This window comes from Vulpes lagopus, chromosome 8, assembly GCF_018345385.1.
Source record: "Vulpes lagopus strain Blue_001 chromosome 8, ASM1834538v1, whole genome shotgun sequence".
NCBI lineage: Eukaryota > Metazoa > Chordata > Mammalia > Carnivora > Canidae > Vulpes > Vulpes lagopus.
In genome coordinates, this window is record NC_054831.1 from 33,263,779 (window position 1) to 33,273,430 (window position 9,652).

Sequence of the window (9,652 nt, forward strand, 5' to 3'; positions counted from 1 at the left end):
CAGCCCGCGCCCCGCAGCCGCGCCCGCAGCCCCACCCGCGCCCGCAGCCCTCGCCCCGCAGCCGCGCCCGCAGCCCCACCCGCGCCCGCAGCCCCACCCGCGCCCGCAGCCCTCACCCGCAGCCGCGCCCGCAGCCCCACCCGCGCCCGCAGCCCTCACCCGCAGCCGCGCCCGCAGCCCCACCCGCGCCCGCAGCCCTCGCCCCGCAGCCGCGCCCGCATCCCCACCCGCGCCCGCATCCCGCGCCCCAACCGCGGGAGCGCCCTCCATCTCGGGATGCCGAGCTTGGGGCTCTTTCCCGCCGCCGGGCCTCCGCGGGCCTAGCGTCTGCTCTCCACTGAAGGGGTGAGGCGAGGCGGGCGACGGGGACGGCAGGGCGAGCGCAGGGCGCACAGGTGCACGGGTTCCACCCCGCCCCCGGGGGCGCCCCTCGTGCGCACGTGCACCCGCCCTCGCGGGGCAGCGCCTCGGCTCTGGGGGTGCTCCCGAGCTGGGGGCGCGGGCGTTGGGGCGCCTCGGCCCCGCCCGAGTTCCGCGGTCCGTCGGGGGACGCGATCCTGGAATGACGGCGCGGGCCCGGGGCCGCTGAGCCGGCGGCTCCCAGGAAAGGGGGCCAGTCGACCCGAGCAAGAGCCTGGGCCGGCCGCAGCGCGGATGCTGTCGAGGGCCGGGACGGTGCGGAGGCGGGAGCGCGTCCTGGGAAGGGAGCCGAGGAGCTATAAATAGTAGCCTCGAGCCTGGTTCCCGTCAAACACACTTAATTTAGCCGGCGGTCACAGGGATGCTTTTTTTTTTTTTTCTTTTAAGAACTTGTTCCAATGCACTTGAGACTTGGCCCTGCCTGAGGTGACAGGGAAGGACACGTGTCCCCGCAGGTCACTCATTCTCACTGGTGCTAGTGACCAGATGCTAGGGCAAGGCCTAACCTGCTTGCCCAGATTGGGGTGAAGACTTTAACTTCTTCCCTCCGCAGGGTTGGTATTGCACACGCTTGAAAGAAAAGCCAACTACAGAAGCCCCTGAGCAAGAGAGGAATCCCCTCCCTGTCTGTTACTGTCTCAGCGCGGTTTAGGGGGACCCTGCATTCCCTCCGTGCACCGCACGGTTTGCTTTTGCATCCCCAGGGTTAAGCACGGGGCCTAGCCTGGACAGGATATTTAATAAATATTAGTTGACTGAATTTTGTTTGTCATTCTAGAAGCTAAAAATGATCCCAGAATTCCCTTTATGAGTGATGGATTTATTGCAAGAATGTGGCAAAATCAGAGCCTCTGAATGTTTTCAAATTTCCATGGAACAGCTTCCATTTGACACCTTTGTTGGAGTTTAGATCTGTTCTGATTAGCAATCTTCTTACCCTAGAGAATTTACTTACTCAGTTGTGATCTGAACGTTATCTCAGGGATAAAAGAAAACTAAGCTTCTGAAGGTACATCTGAACTATCTCCTTCCTTGTAGAACCTGAAGGTGTATGTATGTAGTAGGTATAGTAGGTGGTGGCCATGTAGACTTAGGTTTTTTTTTTTTTTAAACTGAGAAATATTGTTCTATAAGGTCTTCAAATGTTTTTCTCTATTTTAATTATTTTAAAAGATGTACTTATTCATGTTTAGAGAGAGAGAGAGAGAAAGAGAGAGAGCACCAGTGTGACCAAGTGGAGGGTCAGAGGGAGAGGGAGAGAATGTCAAGCAAACTCCTCTGAGTCTGAGTGCAGAGCCCTCTGCTGGGCTGGATCCCATCACCAGAGACCATGACCTGAGCAGTATCTGAGTCAGAAGCCTAACAAATGAACCACCCAGGCTCCCCTGTATTTTTAATTGAAATATAGTCAACATGCAATATTAATATTAACTTCAGGCATATAACATAGTGATTTGACAATTATATACATTATGAAATGGTCATAGTAATAAATGTAGTTACCACCTGTTACCATACAAAGTTATCACAGTATTCTTGATTCTAATACATTATCTTTACTTTTCCTGTGACTGGTTTATTTTGTACCTGGAAGTTTATAAGTAAAAACCAGTCACAAAAAAGACAAATACTCTATGATTCTACTTATGTCAGGTACCTAGAGTAGTCAAAATCATAGAGATAGAGAGGTAGATTGGTGGTTGCCAGGGGATGAGGGAAGAGAGAATGGGGAATTTGTGTTTAGTGGGAACAGAATTTCAGTTTGAGAAGATGAGAAAGTTCTGCAGACGGATGGTGGTGGTGGTTGCAGAACATTGTGAATGTACTTATTACCACAGAACTGTACAATTAAAAATGGTTAACATTGCAAATTTTATGTTACATATATTTTACTACAACATTACTAAAACATTAGAAATGATATTGTGTAAAGAGTAGCAGAATTAAAATGGTGATTTCTTACTACACCTGTCACATTGTATATTTTCTAGACAACTAAGAACTTAATTATATGATTTACTTTTTATTTGTAAAGATTGTTTGCTTCTCATTTTGTTTCAAGAAAGATTGTGTTTAGGATAATTTCAGGAGGGAATGTCCATGTGTATGTACATACATACATATGCCAAATTGATTAAAGCTGAATTCTCATTTGACAGGTCCCATTTCCACACACTAGTAACATTTCTAGCGAAAAAATTGTACAGTGAAGAGAGACTTGCCTGCGTGGTTGCTCTCTGAGCTAGGAACGCCTCACACATGGGTGTTGGAGAGGCACCACCTGGCCCTTTTTCTCTTCCACCGGCCACTCAGATGTGCTTGCTTTGGGTGCCCCCTGGTAGTCAGGGCAGGAATTGCTTTCTGGGGCCTGAGCTGGATCTGCATAAATCTTTGTGCTTTGTACATGTTAATGAAAGTTCAACAAATATTTGTTGAATATTTACGTCCTTCTTAGAAGTGGCAACCCAAAGTAACACAGTTATCATGTCTGTGATTATGTGAGAGTAGAATTTAATAGTGCTTTTCTTTAAGCACCCAGGTGTAAGATGGATAAAAAAAACCTGTAATTTGACTTTTTTCTTTTGGTTTAAAATTACTAGTGTAGGCAGTATTGTTCATTATCTACTTATACTAATTGGCAGTGCATAGTATTTTACTTATTTTGTTAAATATGCATATCTTTTATAATATTTCTTTAACGATGTTATTTTTTCATGAGAGACACACAGAGAGAGGCAGAGACATAGAGGGAGAAGCAAGCTCCTTGCAGGGAGCCCAATGCGGGACTCCATCCCTGGACCCGGGATCACGCCCTGAGCCAAAGGCAGATATTCAACTGCTGAGCTACCCAGGCATCCCCTCTTTTATAGTATTTTTGTAAATTAATTCAATTACTATTTATTAAACTTCTGTCCATACGAGACCATAGACTGGATGTTGAGGGAGATGAGAATTTTCTCCACCCAAAGAACTTATTGTGCTGAGCTCTATGCTAGTCTCTGTCCACTGGAGGAATTTACCATCTGTTCTGAATTACAAAGTATTAATTCACGAATAAACACTGGAGACATCTTCACTTCATATGAAGGCAGTGGTAGTAAATAAAAAAGCATAATAATTTAAATAACTTCTGGTGCAACTGTAAATGTGTACACATTTCTTAAGAGATGTAATCAGATACATGGTGGAGGCAACTTAAGTGTCCTTTGGGCAGTTAGGACTCCGTTTTGTTGGGAAAGCCTACATCTGTGTGAATCTCTGCCAAATTTCTTAACCACAGAGTTTAATTCCTTGATTTTAGGGCACTTTTGTTTCTGAAAGCTGCCCTAACTTGATTAAGTCAAAAGTTTACAGCCAGTGTCACATATTTAAATTCTGCCCCAGACCGGTAGTTTTTCAAGGGCACTTAGGAGGCCACTGCCTGCAGAAACATTATTATCAATCAGCTTGGAGCCCTCTCCATTGCTCCCCAAACACTATGGGGCTACCTGGGAAGTTACAATGTCTGTATTTACTACATAGTATTATGGTTGGTATTTTAATACTTCTTGAGGATTTCTTAAAACAGAGCCAAAATCTTAGCGATTCACAATATATGGGACTAGTGTCTTGAATAAACTCTCATCTTAAGGTTTTCAAACAAGTGTGAAGAGTCATAGTATTGATCTTTTCCTGCCTTTGGCTTCCACATTCCCCACCTCTCTGCTCTGCAGACCCCAGCTCAGCTGGTCTGTCTCATTAACTTCCCGCTGCACGACTGAAGTTGGGGATGGGGTGGGGGGAGAGTCTAGAACTTGCCTTCCTGATAATAGTTTATAAATCTATAGTTCCCATCCCTGGTGAGTATTCCTAGCACAGGTTACACTGGAAAAAGGAGGGGATATATAGTGGAGATTCTGCTTCTGAATTTAGCACTAGACCTGTCTCAGGTCATGAAGTGTCAGCTCTCATGATTCCCCATCAAATCAGATGGCCCAACTTAATGATCCAATAATCTTGCGCTGTTTCACTAGGGGATAGTTCTTCAGTTTCCTAAGCATCTGTTTTCTTTTTTAATTCTTGTAAGAGTATGAGAATCTGTGGATAATTTCTCTTTTAAAAAATATTTTATTTATTTATTTGAGAGAGAGAGAGAGAGAGAGAGAGAGCAAGCATGAGTGGGGAGGGGAGTGAGGAATGGCAGAGGGAGAGGGAGGAGCAGGCTCCCCACTGAGCAGGGGATCTCAGGTCTTTGGGATCATGACCTGAGCTGAAGGCAGACGTCTATAAACAACTGAGCCACCTAGGTGCTCCAACATAACACGCATTTTAAAGAATCTTTTTTATTTCTTGCAGAGAGTTAAATCTAATAATTTGAGATTCCATCTTCTGTGGGAGTTTGCTTTGTAATCACAATAACAATAAGGCAAATAAATTGGACTTGATTACTAATCTTATTACTGCAGCATACAATTTCATGAATGCTTTAAGAAATTCATTATTCTTACACAAATGATTATATCCAACTAATAGAAACATCTAAGAATATATTAATTGAATCCTCTTGGTGAAATTTATGTGTTGTATGCAGGAATTTTAGATTAATTTGCTGGAAAGTTCATTTGTAGCTCTTCTTTTTTTTCTTCTGTTGCGTATTTTCTATGTATCTATAATTGCTTGCTTGGCTAGTCAGGATGAAATAGAGCTGGACAAACCATGCTGGAAAAAATGCCCCAAAAAGGCAAAAGAAAGAACATGTGGTGGAGGAATGGTGGATGAGCATTAGGGCAGTTGTGCACAAATGTGCATGCAGAAGGAACTAGAAAAAGAAGGACTAAACCCAAGGCTAGCACAGGGAAGGAAATAAAGATTAGGGGAGAGATAAGTGAAATATAAAATAGAAAAACAATGGGAAAATCAGTGAAACCAAAAATGGAATGCTTGGAAGGATCAATAAAATGATAAACCTTTTGCTACCCTGAATAAGAAAAAAGAGAGAAGACTAAAGTTACTAAAATAAGAAATGAAAATGGAGGCTTTACTACCAAATCAACAGAAATAAAAGAGATTTTGAGAGAGGACGAACAATGTATGCCAATGAATTGGATAACCTAGGTGAGATGGACAAATTCCTAGAAACACAAAACCTCCTAAAACTAAATCATGAAGAAAGAAAATCTGAATAAATCTATACATTAAAGAGCTTGAAACAGTAATCAAAATCTAAAAAAAAAAAAGCCCTGCACCCAATGGGTTCTCTGGTGAATTCTACCAAACATTTATTTTATTATTTTTTAAGGATTTAATTAATTAATTAATTGATTAGAGAGAGGGAGAGATACACACAGAGAGAGAGATTGAGCCAGGGTTGTGGTGGGAGGAGGTGCAGAGGGAGAGGGAGGAGATTCCTTGCCTAGCAGGAAGCCTGACATGGGGCTCAATCCTAGGACCCTGCTATCATAACCTGAGTGGAGGTAGATGCTAACAAACTGAGCCACCCAGGTGCTCCTCTACCAAACATTTAAAGATGAGCTAGTAGCAATCTTTCTCAAACTTTTCCAAAAAATTGAAGAGAAGGAAACTCTTCCTAACTCATTCTATAAGGCCAACATTATTCTGATACCAAAGTCAGGCAAAGACTCTAAAAGAAAGGAAAACCATAGATCAGTATTTCTTATGAACATAGATGCAAAAAACCTCAACAAAATACTAACAGACAGAACTCAGCAGCATATTAAAAGGATTTTATAGCCTTGACCAAGTGGGATTGATTCTGGGAATGCAAGGATGCTTCAACATATGCAAGTCAATCAGTGCAATGCACATCAAAGAGTGAAGGGAAAAAAAACGTATGATCATCTTAGAAAAATCATTTGACAAATTCAACACCTTTTCATGATAAAATCATTCAGCAAGCTAGGAATATGAAGAAGCTGCCTCAACATAGTAAAAGTCATATATGAAAAACCAACAACAAACATCATACTCAATGTTGAAAGACTGAAAGCATTTCCTTCAGGATCAGGAACAAGGCAAGGATACCCACCTTCACCACTTTTGCTCAATATAGTACTGAAAAATCAGGCCAGAGCAATTAGGAAAGAAAAGGAAACAAAAGGTATTCAAATTGTAAAGGAAGAAGTAAAGTCATCTGTTTGTTTTCTCTCTTATGAGAGAATCCCAAGGATTCTACACACTCACACACACACATGAGCTATTAAAACTAGTAAATGAATTCAGCAAAATAGCAGGACACAAACTCAATACACAATAACAGTTCCTTTTCTATACACTATGAACAATCTGAGAAGAAAATTACAAAAACAATTTAATATACAGTAGCATCAAAAAGAATAAAATAGTTAAGAACTAACCAAGGAAGTGAAAGACTTGTACAATGAAAAGTAGAAAACATTGCTAAAGGCTATTAAAGAGGACAAAAAATATGTGAACACATCACATGTTTAGGGGTTGGAAAACTTAATATTATTAAAATGTTGACGCTACCCAAGCAATTTGTAGGTTCACTGGAATCCCTATCAAAAACTCAATGACATTTTTCAAAAATAGAAAAGCACATCCTGAAATTCACATGGAATATCAAGGCAGTCTGAAGAGCCCAAACAAACTTGAAAAAGAACAAGACTGGACAAATGCTTCCTGATTTCAACACTTACTACAAAGCCACAGCAATGAAAACAGTGTGGTATCGGCATAAAAACAGGCTTATAGACCAATGGAATAGAATGCAGAGCTCAGAAATAAACCCTCACGTCTATGGTCAAATGATCTTTTATAAGGGTGGCATGAACATTCAATGGGGAAAAGATGGTCTTCAACAAATGGTGCTGAGAAAAATGGGAGATCCATATGCAACAGAATGAAGTTATATCTTTACATAACGCTATATAAAAAATTAACTCAAGGGGCACTTGGGTGGCTCTGTTGGTTAAGCATCTGCCTTCAGCTCAGGTCATGATCCCAGAGTCCTGGGATTGAGCCCCGCATTGGGGCTTTGTGAGGAGCCTGATTTTCCCTCTCCCTCTGCCTGCTGCTCCCTCTGCTTGTGCTCAATCTCTCTCTCTCTCTGTCAAATAAGTAAAGTCTTAAAAAATTAACTCAAAATTCATGAAACACCTGAATGCAAAATCTAAAACAATAAAACTTCTAGAAGAAAACATAGGACAAAAAGTGCAAGATGTGGGATCTAGCAGTGATTTCCTGGCTATGACACCAAAGGCATAGGAACAAAAGAAAAATAGACAAATTGGACTTCATGAAAATTAAAACATTTTATTCATCAAAAGACACTATCCACAGAGTAAAAAAGACAATCCATAGAACGGGAGAAAATATTCGCAAATTATATAACTGATAAGGGATTAATATCTAGAATAAGTAGAGAAGTCTTAAAAGTCAACAATTAAAAAAAAAAGGATTCAAAAGTAGGCAAAGATCTTAAACAGATGTTTCTCCAATGAAGACATACAAATGGCCAGTATGCACGTGAAAAGATGTTCAACGTCACTCATTATCAGGGAAATGCAAATCAAAACTACAATGAGCTACCACTTTACCTCCTTTGGAATGACTAACAACAACAACAACAACAAAACCCCAGGAAATAAAAATGTTGACAAGCACATGGAGAAATTGGAAGCTTTGTACACCATTGGTGGGAATCACCAATTAGGAAGCATCTTGGTAACATCTGGAATCACTGGCATGTTAAGTTGCTGGGTGGTGGTTCTAGGATGATTTTTGCCTGTTTGAAAATTAGGGAAACCCAAACAGAGAGAGGATAAATGACTTTTCAAGAGGACAAAGTTCTTTAGTGGAAAATGGATGATATATTTCAGATTGAAGTCTTAGAGAAGAAATAGGACAGCAATCTGCATAGTGAAGGTGAAACCCTGGCATTTGTCTCAGGAGAGAGTTATTTTTAAGGAGTTGTTTTCTGTTTTGGTTCCTCTGCCCTTCCTGTTTGGAGCGTCCAGGGTATTCACACACTTTGCTCAGGCATGTGCTGCATTGAGTGTGTGTGCTGAGATAGCCTCATTACACATGAACGTGGATGGTCTCTGGCAGACAGGCTGCCCTAGCCAAGCCTCCCTACTCAGCCCAGCTTCCTCAGTACTGAGTTTAACATGAGGGGCTTTCAAAGTTATAACTGGAGTGTGGTCTGTCCCCTCCAAACTACTAGGAACCACTGCAGGTGTCCTCTAAAGGCATCTCGAGCCAGCCAGTCACCTCTCCTCTGGCCACCTGGAAGATGGGATTCCCACCAGCTGAGGCGGCAGCTTTGCAGCCGAGATCCCTTTGGAAAAGCCCAAGGATCATTCATCTTCACTTCTACTCTGCTGGCAGTCCCCCTTCCCCTATGACCACACCTGTAATAAGCCTCTTCCTGAGTGTTTCGTGACCCACTGTAAACAGCGCATTCCTTGCCACTTGCCTCCATGAAACCCACTCTCCTGGAGCACAGCTTTCAGCTGAGTCAAAAGAGGGCAGCCACTCCTTTTCCTAACACCCCTGGGTCCCGAGGATTGGAGCTCGTATCAGCATTCTTGCCTGGTCACTTGTCTGAAATCTTTCACTCTATCACGATTCCTGATGTCTTCTGAGCTCATATTTCCTTCCATCCAGGATGATCATCAAAGCACAAAAAAGGTGCCTTTTAAGAGGTATAAGCATAAATTCCTCTTTTTAATGTTATAAACAAAGATTTCACAGATAATGAATCAAGGGAAATGGTAGCACAGGTTTATCTGTGTTAATAGGATGGTGTTGAAGGAAAAAATCTCATGCCGGCAGAGGTAGATTTACTAAAAGCCCATATCCAGGACAGGGAGGTGTGATCTTTCCACTCTGCTGTTGGGACCATATGTCAAGGAGTGCAGTTAGTTTTGGACACAGTCCAATCAAAAGGTTATTTAAGTGGAACATTGCCATTTAAAAGGTGGCTGACCCATTTAAAAGCATGGGGCAAAGACTGAAAACCACAAAATATGAGGAAAAGTTGAAGGTATTAGGGATATTTTGCTAAGAGAAAAGACTCAGAGGAGATTCTTAGTCCATTTGATGAGTACTTACTAAGTGCCAGACACTGGTCTAAGAAATTTACATATATTAGCTCTTTTTTTTTTTTTTTTTTTTAAGAGAGAGAGGGAACATGCATGGTGGGGGATGAGGAACAGAGGAGAGTGAGAGGATCTTAAGCAGGCTCTATGTTCAGCCCAATGTGGGGCTCCAT